This window comes from Pimephales promelas, chromosome 22 (genome assembly GCF_988280905.1).
Source record: "Pimephales promelas chromosome 22, fPimPro1.hap1.1, whole genome shotgun sequence".
Classification (NCBI taxonomy): Eukaryota; Metazoa; Chordata; class Actinopteri; order Cypriniformes; family Leuciscidae; genus Pimephales; species Pimephales promelas.
Window position 1 is genome coordinate 8,368,966 of NC_142790.1, and position 14,455 is coordinate 8,383,420.

At 37.2% G+C, this 14,455-nt stretch overlaps 1 long non-coding RNA gene across 1 annotated transcript; it reads left to right on the top strand.

Annotated features, from left to right (window-relative positions):
- The first annotated feature begins 248 nt into the window (after nt 1–248).
- On the top strand, nt 249–2,102 carry LOC148969525 (uncharacterized). Its single transcript, XR_016149379.1, has 4 exons — nt 249–509; nt 1,024–1,068; nt 1,583–1,691; nt 1,909–2,102. It is a non-coding gene; the product is annotated as an uncharacterized LOC148969525 (long non-coding RNA).
- Nucleotides 2,103–14,455: the final 12,353 nt, after the last annotated feature.

Below are 14,455 nucleotides of genomic sequence, written 5' to 3' on the forward strand. Positions count from 1 at the left end.
TATACATATCAGAATGACTTAGTGGAAAAGAAGGAAATGTATAACAAAAGGGTTTGTTGTATTTTCATTTTACCAAAAAGCCCTTTTTCCAATTTCAAGTCACTTTCCCATACACATCCACACATTCACCGATACATCCACCAAATGCAATGCAAATTGCAATGTTTTCTGTATTGTCTGAATGCAGTTTTTTTTTTCTGGCTGAAAGGTCATTACAGTCAAAATGTAGCAAAAAAAAAAAAAAAGTGAATAGAACGTACATTCAAATAATCATCATCATCCCACCATCTATCTGAGCAATTCACAGTGGTTAATAAATTCGAATGCTGCTGCACTGCCGATTGGCCGCTACAGCGCCCCGTAGTTGATGACGTCACCCGCCTAACGCTTGACGTTCCGTATCCGTATCCGATGAGATGAAGTCAAGTTTCGCGCCGGAAGATAACGGCTGGGAGTAAAAATTGCGATTTCAGCATTGGAGATCCTCTAAGTCCTACTTATCACCAATCGTAAGTATTCCTAATTTTATATTTATTTGCAGGGTGGAAATTGCGGTGGCAGAGAAGTATAAATTTAGCATTTATTTTTTGCCAAACACACCTGTTTCAGCCCATACACTTCCTATGTTGTTAGCTGGTGAGGTAACGTAACGTTACTGTGGGTGCTAAAATAACTTAGCCGTTGATAAGATTCAATTTAGAATTAACGTGTATTTATTTGTTTCTTTCTGGAGGAATTCGTAGAGGGTTAACAAAAGTCATGGCCTAGAGAACATAACGTCATGAGAATAAATGATACTTCTCTGCCAACGGCTCAAGAAGGCAATCGGCTCCAGAAAAAAAAAAAATACCTGTGGAGTTTGAATTTGGTCGAAATTGGTGAAAGAAAGAGCCGTATCAATGGGCTTGCCTTTACAGTTGCAGGAAATGTCTTTCAAACAGTAAACATTAACGTTAGGGCATTACTATTTTGATTAAGTGATTGTAATTGTTTTTTTTTTTTCTTTAAATAACCTCTTTCTAGAATTACCTCAAATGAAAAGTTACCTCGCCATTATTGCTCAAAAAGGTAAGTTCCTCTGATTTTGCTTTTTAAAATTGTTTCTCTAGCAGAGCTGTAGAGACTTGTGATGTTGGGCTGATTGATAGTGTTAATTATTTGATTTAAGTTATTTGCACTTCAATTTATTGAAGAGAATAACTTTTATTTTTCTTCTATGAACAAGACTGAAAGGAGTCCTGTTGAGGATTAAGGTTCCTCCTCTTTTGAAAAGTGCAACCGGTGAGTAACCCCCTTGAATTTTTATTTATTTATTTATTAATAAATATCCCCATCCCCACCCCGACACCCTATCCTCCTCCTCCTCTCCTTTAAGAACATTTAGGGCAATTATTAATTTGTTTCATATTATTATTTTGTGTAATATTATTATTTTGTTTCTTTATCATTAATCTGCATTCATACATAAAAACATATAAACTATTGGGAAGCTAAGCATAAGAATCAATATGAAACAATGCCAATAAATGAATAAATTATTTTTCAGATTGAAGTTTTAAAGGGCTCTGGGGTGTTTTGCCAGGCAGAAGTGTGGAAAGCAGCCCTCCTTGCCACCTCTGCTACTGCCATGGTGTGGAATCTGCTGCTGGGCACATTTGATCTGGAGACTTTGCTGAAAAACAACCTGAATGGTACAAAACATTCTCCTAATCTCTTCTGTCCGTAAAAAACAATTAATATTCTGTGGAATAAATTATGTTTGTGTGCGGGCATACCATCGCTTTTTTACTTGCCATTTTTGTATTTCCTTGCACCTCAAGAAAATGTGATGTGTATATAAAAAAAGTATTGCTTTCACAAGCTTCATTTTAACCCCCTTTTATAATAATTTTGAAATTTTACTTTAAGGTGGGAAGCCAACCAGAGGGGATGGGGAGCAGCTGGTCGCCCTTGACCAAATTAAAAAGGCATCATTATTGGTGAGTAAATGTATAAAAGTTTTGTTTTCCCTTCTCAACGCATTAGGATTTTATAAGTTCACCACTTTAACCATAGCCTACTTGTATCAATGTTTATTAGGCATCAATTGAGACTGTATAAGGGATTATTAGGGGTTCAAGCACGAAGTGCTGAAACCCTATTGTAATTGTATTGATTTTTAGGGGTTCAAGCACGAAGTGCTGAAACCCTATTGTAATTGTATTGATTTTTATTAGGGGTTCAAGCACGAAGTGCTGAAACCCTATTGTAATTGTATTGATTTTTATTATTATTATTATTATTATTATTATTATTATTATTATTATTATTATTCTGCCGTAAAACGCATCGTGCAGACCAAACCGTAAGTGCTGGAGACCTGAAACTTTGTCAGATGGTAGTACAAAAATCGAGGAGAGGTTATCAAATTATGAGCCCGATTGGCCCATAGGTGGCGCTATAGCGACCAATTGCGCGAAACCACTCATAACTCCTAGACCGTAAGTCGTACACTCAAGTGTCTTATATCGTTGGAAAGCTGGTCACCTGACGAAAAAAACGTATATCTCCGATTTCATTTCCGTCATGATAGATTTTCCGCCATTTTGAATTTTGTCGAAAAACTACTTTTGCGAACTAGTCCCTGGATTTTTGCCCGATCGGAACCAAACCAGTGCAGAAATGTTCTCTGGAGTCTGAAGATCAATAATTATCAAAAAAATGTTGAAATTTCTCGTTCCGGTCGCTAGGGGGCGCAAAATAAACGTTGTGGGAGGAGCCTATTTTACTAAAATGGCTATAGCTTGAGAAGTAAATGAGATATCTTCACCAAACTCTGTACACATGTGTAAGAGTTCAATTTGAGGTGACAGTAAAAAAATCGCGACGATTGAACACTAGGTGGCGCTATAAAATGAAAAAAACAGATAAACACCTGACCGTCAGTCCGATTGACTTGAAAATTGGTATGCAGTGTCTTGGTCCAAGGCCCCATGTACGTCTATAAGGACATTGGTGTATCTCAAAAAACATGGCCGCCATCGGCCAATGAAGTTTGAGCATCTATGAAACAAGGTTAACGAAGGCCGATCGGAACGAAACTCGTTGGGAATGTTCGACTCATGGCCCTAGAGGTCTGTAAAAATTTTGAAAGAAATCGGCCACTAGTTGGCGCTAACGAGTTTTATTGCTCTGTAATCACGTGGTGTTGCAAACACCCCCACAAAATGTATATCAATTGATAGATCTCCTCATGATGAACAACTTTGCCTCAAGAACCATTGCTGTCAATCAATTCGTTCGTTAAATATTCACGAATATGTTAAAAACCTACTTTTGCGAACTAGTCCCTGGTTTTTTGCCCGATCGGAACCAGACTAGTCTAGGATAATTCTTTGGACTCTCTTGATCAATAATTATCCAAAAAAAGTTCAACTTTGTCATTTGTCTTGCTATAACAGGGTCATTTACAAAAGGGCGTGACAAAAAGCCCCCAAAAGCCTGTAAATCCTAAAAAAAAAACTCAGAACTTTACAAAAATTGATGAGCATATGTGTCATAACATGCTGAAGAAGCATGCACAGTTTCATGGAGATCGGACCATAGGTGGCGCTATAACTGTTAAAAAGCTTTAAAACCATGTATTTCCAATGGTAAATTGCCAGTATTGGCTGTAAATGGTGTTTTCCATCTCTGATCATATCATAATGTTAAAACCAGTGCAGTACAATTCTCTGGACTCTCTAGATCAATAATTATAACAAAAAGTTGAACTACGTCATGTGGATGACTATAATAGGATGGCTTCAACATTTAGTGTGTTGAAGCCATCTATTACTACACTTTCAGTGTCCCTGAAAGCGTTGATCTCTTCAATAAACAAGTCAGAACACGTGACATTAAATAATCATGAACATTTTCAGACAGATCTGACAAAATATGCCTAAATAACAGTTAAAAAAGGTGAAATGATATCAAAATGATGGTCTATTAAGCCAATAAGTGGTGTTTTACTGCCCTCTGCTGTTCAAAATAGTAAGTGTCTCACTACTCAACTATAATTAATATTATGACTTTATTAATGATCTATTTTAACATTTGCAATCACATTTAGTCAAATATTGATCACAATCATTTTTTTTGTCAAAGTTTATCACTTCAGTTGTTCTGAATCTTCACATAATTGCTATTAACGTGGTAAATAGCTATACTATATTCCTAGAATCACATTAAAATCCAATCATCCAAGCCCCAATCACTGTAAATAATGATAAATCATGCTAGAACGTGGTAAATTAATGTACACTATGGTCAGAGGTGTAGTGGTAAAAAAAGAGGTGGGTAAACTATAAATTCTGGTGTATTATTTCGAATAATAAGACACTATGGGCTGTTACTCTAGGGGCTGATCAAATTAAATCATTTACACTGAAAAAACACAATTGCATAAAATAATGTTATGACATTTATTTAAATTTACATAAGAAACTGGGAAAGAATGATACTACTTTTAAACATTTAACACTAAACCGCCAGTAGGTGGTGGCAGGCGACCGTCTTAATGAGTGAGTCATTCAATTCATTCATTCAAACGATTCGTTCAAACGGCTGATCATTCAAGAATGAGACCGATGTTTTTGAATGTGTCTTTGAATCTTTGACTCAATCGATTCGTTCAAAATGCTGAATGATTCAGTAATGAAAACACGTCGAGTGTTCCTGTGACATGTGCCGTGGTTCTGCTGTGATTATTGTTTGGAACTATTTTCGCTGCTGAAACACAACAAAAACAGCCAATATAGCATCTAAAATGTAAGTGATTTAATTTTTTACTGTTTATTGAACTGTTGTAGGAAATCAATGTCACATTTTCAATCGTGATGGTGTTCAGGAAAAATAAGAGACCCCATTTACACCTGGTATTAAAATGCGATCTGTATCCAGACAAGTTATCTGGATAATAAGTACCGATTCCATTTACACCTGGCCACATACATGTGTTTTTGCAAAACGGATATAAATCCGATCTTAAACTCCTGCGTATGCAGATTTAATGGATTGAACGACACCAAAAGCAACAGATATGAGCTGCATTTCGTTGATCATCAGCTAATTTCCAAATCAAAGACATCAATAAAAGAGTGGCAACACCGCTGGTAAGATAATTTCGTTTCTTTACTTGAAGATGATTGTGTGTTAAGCGTCTGTGACTTACTTTCACTTTTATTTGCGATGTTTGCACGTTGGCTCGATGAATAGACGCTCATGAGCGGTGATGGGTGATCCGTGTCGCAGTAGCGCCGTCATATCTGACTATAACATGACATATAGCCTATATAACAAGCTTACTCGTTTATTTTTTTGCCTTTTTGGGAGGAGTAAAATATACATATGTGGTTTCAACAACCAGATTGCGTTTACACCTAGTAAAGATCCGGACACAATGCGAGCCAGACTACCTGCAGATGTGGTCAGGCAGATCCAATCGCGATCACAACGCATTTACACCTTGCATTAACATGCGTTTTTTTATTATCCGGATAACTTATCTGGATACAGATCGCATTTTAATACCAGGTGTAAATGGGGTCTGAGTGTGTTCTGCGCTCATTTGTGTAGATTTCTGCTCGAGAGGCTGCGCGAGGATCAACAGTACAACCTTACCGTCAGTAATAGTCAACAACACAGTAATGCAGCGCAATATAAGAGTTCGTCTTAGGTGCCTGTTGACTTTGGATCAATGCATTGTTTGTGTGTTGTTGCATAAGGAGATAAAGAAATAATACAATTGGTGACAGTGATCAATCAACACAAAAGGAACAATGATATAAATGAACAAAGATATGAGTACTAATCACAATAAAACAGGCTGTAAAAAAATCATTGAAACAAACAATCTTTCAACATGGCTCAGGGCACATGTCTGGCAAACAAATTAATCAATTAGCAGCGCACAGGCTAACAGTCACATTAAATCATAAAAAGGCATAAACAATGTAAACACAATCAAATTAATAGATGGACTCACGTACTTCATGAAGACACACACAGTTATGCATCAAAATGCCAGGAAAGAGTGCAAAGAATGAGCCAAAGGGTTCACAATCAATTTATAGGCAACAGGTGAGTCGTGCATGGTGAAGTGGCAGAGTCTCATTGAAAAAGCGAAATGGAGTTGAAAGAGATTAGAAAGGAAATCTTTTCAATTACTATTATGAATTATTTAATTATATCCATTATGCAATATTGGTTGGTGTTTTTCTATAAATCCAGCAATGAACATGTAACAAGAAAAGTCATTGAGAAGAAAATAACAGTCAGCCATTACCTCATGAACCATGGTTAAACCAACAACTAATAAAATACAATTGTGAACATTATGAACCCCAACACCACGGTGAAGGACATTTAACAATGTCCCTGCGGGTTTGTATTCGCTATAACAACCGCCTCGCTCTACATTACCCTGCTTATTACATTGCTACCTACCAAGTAAATCAATAATTTGACTCAAAATACAGATATAAACAGGAGTTTATTGATTTAAAAAACGATTGCCGATAAAAAAGAAAAATAGTCCGTTCTGTCTAATCCATGGCAACGCTCTGTTTTTCATGGCAACGGTGTGTTATACTTATAAGCAGCGGCCTGTTATAATAACAGACCGCACTCTACATTAGAATTCAACCAAGCCATATAAGAAACAAATAATTACCGTTACCAAGCTAACAGAGCTACGTAAACAGAGCGAACAGCAGAGCACCCGTCTGCAGACGTCAATAATGGAATATACTCCCGATCAAACTCCGCTTCCCGAAAGTTATAAACTGCCTCTGGAACCTAGTTAAGGTACAAACATTTATTCAACAAAAATAGTGATGCAGTTAAGTGTTTTTTCGCTCAGCCGAGCCCTCTCTGTTGCTGTGTGGAGCAGCCTGTGTCAGTCACCTCTTCCTGAACGTCGCTCACTCAACTCGCGCACTGCGGTCTCGTGAGGAACGCAGCTTTTTGACATACAGTATTTCTTGTTCCCGAACACAAATATTTTTTAAGTATTTGTTCGGAATAAGTATTCGTAAAAAACACATTTTTTTGTGCCTTTCCGAATACCGTATTCGGCTCCACCCCTAGTACACACTATATTTTGCATAGTTAATTTATTTAACAAATTTCTTTTTGTTAATGTTTTGCAGTCAAACTATACATATACTGTACACACTATAAATGTGTGTGTGTTTGTGTGTGTGCGCGTGTGCGTACGTTTGTGTGTAAGCATGCTTTATGAAGTTAACATGAAAAAATGGTTTGCTTTAGTGCAGAATAGTGGAGAAACAAAGCATTTCAAAATGGAAGTGTGCCAATAAGTGGTCTTCTACTGCCCTCTGCTGGCCACTTTTCTTATTAATAGTCTTTTCACTTGCTATATTGTGGTAAACCATCCTATAACATGGTATATCAAGGTAAACTATGGAAAATCATGTTAGATTCATGGTAAATCATACTAGAACATGGTAAACCACGAAAAATCACATTGAAATATGGTTTATCATGGTAAATAATGCTTGCTACATAAAACTTAATGTCTTTTGATGCTTTTGTGCTTAAAGGCCTTAAAGGCCTAAACTGCTTGAACCCCGCAAAATGCTGCTTGCAGCTTTAATTATTATTATTATTATTATTCTCCCCTAAAACGCATCGTGCAGCCCAAACCGTAAGGGCTAGAGCTCTGAAACTTTGTCAGATGGTAGTACAAAAATCGAGGAGAGGTTATCAAATTATGAGCCCGATTGGCCCATAGGTGGCGCTATAGCGACCAATTGCGCGAAACGGCTCATAACTCCTAGACCGTAAGTCGTACACTCAAGTGTCTTATATCATTGGAAAGCTGGTCACCTGACGAAAAAAACGTATATCTCCGATTTCATTTCCGGTATGGAATTTTTTCCGCCATTTTGAATTTTGTCGAAAAACTACTTTTGCGAACTAGTCCCTGGTTTTTTGCCCGATCGGAACCAAACCAGTGCAGAAATGTTCTCTGGAGTCTGAAGATCAATAATTATCAAAAAAATGTTGAAAAAGTCTCTTTGCGGTCGCTAGGGGGCGCAAAATAAATGTTGTGGGAGGAGCCTATTTTACTAAAATGGCTATAACTCGAGAAGTAAATGAGATATCCTCAACAAACTCGGTACACATATGTATAAGTTCAATTTGAGGTCACAGTAAAAAAATCGCCACGATGGAACACTAGGTGGCGCTATAAAACGAATAAAACTAAAAAAGAGCTCTGACCAGCTGACCGTTAGTCCGATTGACTTGAAAATTGGTATCCAGTGTCTTTGTCCAAGGCCCCATGTATGTGTATGAGGACATTGGTGTATCTCAAAAAACATGGCCGCCACCGGCCAATGAAGTTTGAGCACCTATAAAACAAGGTTAACGAAGGCCGATCGGAACGAAACTCGTTGGGCATGTTTGACTCATGGCCCTAGAGGTCTGTAAGAATTTTGAAAGAAATCGGCCACTAGTTGGCGCTAACGAGTTTTATGGCTCTGTTATCACGTGCTGTTGCACACACCCCCACAATATGTATATCAATTGATAGATCTCCTCATGCTGAACAACTTTGCCTCAAGAACCATTGCTGTCAATCAAATCGTTCGTTAAATATTCACGAATATGTTAAAAACCTACTTTTGCGAACTAGTCCCTGGTTTTTTGCCCGATCGGAACCAGACCAGTCTGGGACAATTCTTTGGACTCTCTAGATCAATAATTATCAAAAAAAGTTGAACTTTGTCATTTGTTTTGCTATTACAGGGTCATTTAAAAAAGGGGGCATGACAAAATGCACCCAAAAGCCTATAAATCCTAAAGGAAAAGTCAGAACTTCACAAAAATTGATGAGCACATGTGTCATAACGTATTCAACAAGCATGCAAAGTTTCATGGAGATCGGACTATAGGTGGCGCTATAATTGTTAAAAATGTTAAAAACAATGTATACCCTATAGTAAATTGCCATTATTGAAACTTAAAACTTAATGTCTTTTGATGCTTTTGTGCTTAAAGGCCTTAAAGGCCTAAACTGCTTGAACCCCGCTAAATGCTGCTTGCAGCTTTAATTATTATTATTAGGGGTTCAAGCACGAAGTGCTGAAACCCTATTGTAATTGTATTGATTTTTATTATTATTATTATTATTATTATTATTATTATTATTATTATTCTGCCGTAAAACGCATCGTGCAGACCAAACCGTAAGTGCTGCAGTTCTGAAACTTTGTCAGATGGTAGTACAAAAATCGAGGAGAGGTTATCAAATTATGAGCCCGATTGGCCCATAGGTGGCGCTATAGCGACCAATTGCGCGAAACTGCTCATAACTCCTAGACCGTAAGTCGTACACTCAAGTGTCTTATATCGTTGGAAAGCTGGTCACCTGACGAAAAAAACGTATATCTCCGATTTCATTTCCGTCATGATAGATTTTCCGCCATTTTGAATTTTGTCGAAAAACTACTTTTGCGAACTAGTCCCTGGTTTTTTGCCCGATCGGAACCAAACCAGTGCAGAAATGTTCTCTGGAGTCTGAAGATCAATAATTATCAAAAAAATGTTGAAATTTCTCGTTCCGGTCGCTAGGGGAAGCAAAATAAACGTTGTGGGAGGAGCCTATTTTACTAAAATGGCTATAGCTCGAGAAGTAAATGAGATATCTTCACCAAACTCGGTACACATGTGTAAGAGTTCAATTTGAGGTGACAGTAAAAAAATCGCGACGATTGAACACTAGGTGGCGCTATAAAATGAAAAAAACAGATAAACACCTGACCGTCAGTCCGATTGACTTGAAAATTGGTATGCAGTGTCTTGGTCCAAGGCCTCATGTAAGTCTATAAGGACATTGGTGTATCTCAAAAAAACATGGCCGCCATCGGCCAATGAAGTTTGAGCATCTATGAAACAAGGTTAACGAAGGCCGATCGGAACGAAACTCGTTGGGAATGTTCGACTCATGGCCCTAGAGGTCTGTAAGAATTTTGAAAGAAATCGGCCACTAGTTGGCGCTAACGAGTTTTATTGCTCTGTAATCACGTGGTGTTGCAAACACCCCCACAAAATGTATATCAATTGATAGATCTCCTCATGATGAACAACTTTGCCTCAAGAACCATTGCTGTCAATCAATTCGTTCGTTAAATATTCACGAATATGTTAAAAACCTACTTTTGCGAACTAGTCCCTGGTTTTTTGCCCGATCGGAACCAGACTAGTCTAGGATAATTCTTTGGACTCTCTTGATCAATAATTATCCAAAAAAAGTTCAACTTTGTCATTTGTCTTGCTATAACAGGGTCATTTACAAAAGGGCGTGACAAAAAGCCCCCAAAAGCCTGTAAATCCTAAAGAAAAACTCAGAACTTTACAAAAATTGATGAGCATATGTGTCATAACATGCTGAAGAAGCATGCACAGTTTCATGGAGATCGGACCATAGGTGGCGCTATAACTGTTAAAAAGCTTTAAAACCATGTATTTCCAATGGTAAATTGCCAGTATTGGCTGTAAATGGTGTTTTCCATCTCTGATCATATCATAATGTTAAAACCAGTGCAGTACAATTCTCTGGACTCTCTAGATAAATAATTAAAAGAAAAAGTTGAACTACGTCATGTGGATGACTATAATAGGATGGCTTCAACATTTAGTGTGTTGAAGCCATCTATTACTACACTTTCAGTGTCCCTGAAAGCGTTGATCTCTTCAATAAACAAGTCAGAACATGTGACATTAAATAATCATGAACATTTTCAGACAGATCTGACAGAATATGCCTAAATAACAGTTAAAAAGGTGAAATGATATCAATATGATGGTCTATTAAGCCAATAAGTGGTGTTTTACTGCCCTCTGCTGTTCAAAATAGTAATTGTCTCACTACTCAACTATAATTAATATTATGACTTTATTAATTAACTATTTTAACATTTGCAATCACATTTAGTCAAATATTGAACACAGTCATTTTTTTTGTCAAAGTTTATCACTTCAGTTGTTCTGAATCTTCACATAATTGCTATTAACGTGGTAAATAGCTATACTATATTCCTAGAATCACATTAAAATCCAATCATCCAAGCCCCAATCACTGTAAATAATGATAAATCATGCTAGAACGTGGTAAATTAATGTACACTATGGTCAGAGGTGTAGTGGTAAAAAAAGAGGTGGGTAAACTATAAATTCTGGTGTATTATTTCGAATAATAAGACACTATGGGCTGTTACTCTAGGGGCTGATCAAATTAAATCATTTACACTGAAAAATCACAATTGCATAAAATAATGTTATGACATTTATTTAAATTAACATAAGAAACTGGGAAAGAATGATACTACTTTTAAACATTTAACACTAAACCGCCAGTAGGTGGTGGCAGGCGACCGTCTTAATGAGTGAGTCATTCAATTCATTCATTCAAACGATTCGTTCAAACGGCTGATCATTCAAGAATGAGACCGATGTTTTTGAATGTGTCTTTGAATCTTTGACTCAATCGATTCGTTCAAAATGCTGAATGATTCAGTAATGAAAACACGTCGAGTGTTCCTGTGACATGTGCCGTGGTTCTGCTGTGATTATTGTTTGGAACTATTTTCGCTGCTGAAACACAACAAAAACAGCCAATATAGCATCTAAAATGTAAGTGATTTAATTTTTTACTGTTTATTGAACTGTTGTAGGAAATCAATGTCACATTTTCAATCGTGATGGTGTTCAGAAAAAATAAGAGACCCCATTTACACCTGGTATTAAAATGCGATCTGTATCCAGACAAGTTATCCGGATAATAAGTACCGATTCCATTTACACCTGGCCACATAAATGTGTTTTTGCAAAACGGATATAAATCCGATCTTAAACTCCCGCGTATGCAGATTTAATGGATTGAACGACACCAAGCAACAGATGAGCTGCATTTCGTTGATCATCAGCTAATTTCCAAATCAAAGACATCAATAAAAGAGTGGCAACACCGCTGGTAAAATAATTTCGTTTCTTTACTTGAAGATGATTGTGTGTTAAGCGTCTGTGACTTACTTTCACTTTTATTTGCGATGTTTGCACGTTGGCTCGATGAATAGACGCTCATGAGCGGTGATGGGTGATCCGTGTCGCAGTAGCGCCGTCATATCTTCACTATAACATGACATATAGCCTATATAACAAGCTTACTCGTTTATTTTTTTGCCTTTTTGGGAGGAGTAAAATATACATATGTGGTTTCAACAACCAGATTGCGTTTACACCTAGTAAAGATCCGGACACAATGCGAGCCAGACTACCTGCAGATGTGGTCAGGCAGATCCAATCGCGATCACAACGCATTTACACCTTGCATTAACATGCGTTTTTTTATTATCCGGATAACTTATCTGGATACAGATCGCATTTTAATACCAGGTGTAAATGGGGTCTGAGTGTGTTCTGCGCTCATTTGTGTAGATTTCTGCTCGAGAGGCTGCGCGAGGGTCAACAGTACAACCTTACCGTCAGTAATAGTCAACAACACAGTAATGCAGCGCAATATAAGAGTTCGTCTTAGGTGCCTGTTGACTTTGGATCAATGCATTGTTTGTGTGTTGTTGCATAAGGAGATAAAGAAATAATACAATTGGTGACAGTGATCAATCAACACAAAAGGAACAATGATATAAATGAACAAAGATATGAGTACTAATCACAATAAAACAGGCTGTAAAAAAATCATTGAAACAAACAATCTTTCAACATGGCTCAGGGCACATGTCTGGCAAACAAATTAATCAATTAGCAGCGCACAGGCTGACAGTGACATTAAATCATAAAAAGGCATAAACAATGTAAACACAATCAAATTAATAGATGGACTCACGTAATTCATGAAGACACACACAGTTATGCATCAAAATGCCAGGAAAGAGTGCAAAGAATGAGCCAAAGGGTTCACAATCAGTTTATAGGCAACAGGTGAGTCGTGCATGGTGAAGTGGCAGAGTCTCATTGAAAAAGCGAAATGGAGTTGAAAGAGATTAGAAAGGAAATCTTTTCAATTACTATTATGAATTATTTAATTATATCCATTATGCAATATTGGTTGGTGTTTTTCTATAAATCCAGCAATGAACATGTAACAAGAAAAGTAATTGAGAAGAAAATAACAGTCAGCCATTACCTCATGAACCATGGTTAAACCAACAACTAATAAAATACAATTGTGAACATTATGAACCCCAACACCACGGTGAAGGACGCAGAATAAGTTAGGGATTACGCAAAGCCTGCTGGTTTGTATTCGCTATAACAACCGCCTCGCTCTACATTACCCTGCTTATTACATTGCTACCTACCAAGTAAATCAATAATTTGACTCAAAATATAGATATAAACAGGAGTTTATTGATTTAAAAAACGATTGCCGATAAAAAAGAAAAATAGTCCGTTCTGTCTCTACGTTTAGAATCCATGGCAACGCTCTGTTTTTCATGGCAACGGTGTGTTATACTTATAAGCAGCGGCCTGTTATAATAACAGACCGCACTCTACATTAGAATTCAACCAAGCCATATAAGAAACAAATAATTACCGTTACCAAGCTAACAGAGCTACGTAAACAGAGCGAACAGGAGAGCACTCGTCTGCAGACGTCAATAATGGAATATACTCCCGATCAAACTCCGCTTCCCGAAAGTTATAAACTGCCTCTGGAACCTAGTTAAGGAACAAACATCTATTCAACAAAAATAGTGATGCAGTTAAGTGTTTTTTCGCTCAGCCGAGCCCTCTCTGTTGCTGTGTGGAGCAGCCTGTGTCAGTCACCTCTTCCTGAACGTCGCTCACTCAACTCGCGCACTGCGGTCTCGTGAGGAACGCAGCTTTTTGACATACAGTATTTCTTGTTCCCGAACACAAATATTTTTTAACTATTTGTTCGGAATAAGTATTCGTAAAAAACACATTATTTGTGCCTTTCCGAATACCGTATTCGGCTCCACCCCTAGTACACACTATATTTTGCATAGTTAATTTATTTAACAAATTTCTTTTTGTTAATGTTTTACAGTCAAACTATACATATACTGTACACACTATAAATGTGTGTGTGTTTGTGTGTGTGTGTGTGTGCGTGTGCGTGCGTTTGTGTGTAAGCATGCTTTATGAAGTTAACATGAAAAAAATGGTTTGCTTTAGTGCAGAATAGTGGAGAAACAAAGCATTTCAAAATGGAAGTGTGCCAATAAGTGGTCTTCTACTGCCCTCTGCTGGCCACTTTTCTTATTAATAGTCTTTTCACTTGCTATATTGTGGTAAACCATCCTATAACATGGTATATCAAGGTAAACTATGGAAAATCATGTTAGATTCATGGTAAATCAAACTAGAACATGGTAAACCATGAAAAATCACATTGAAATATGGTTTATCATGGTAAATA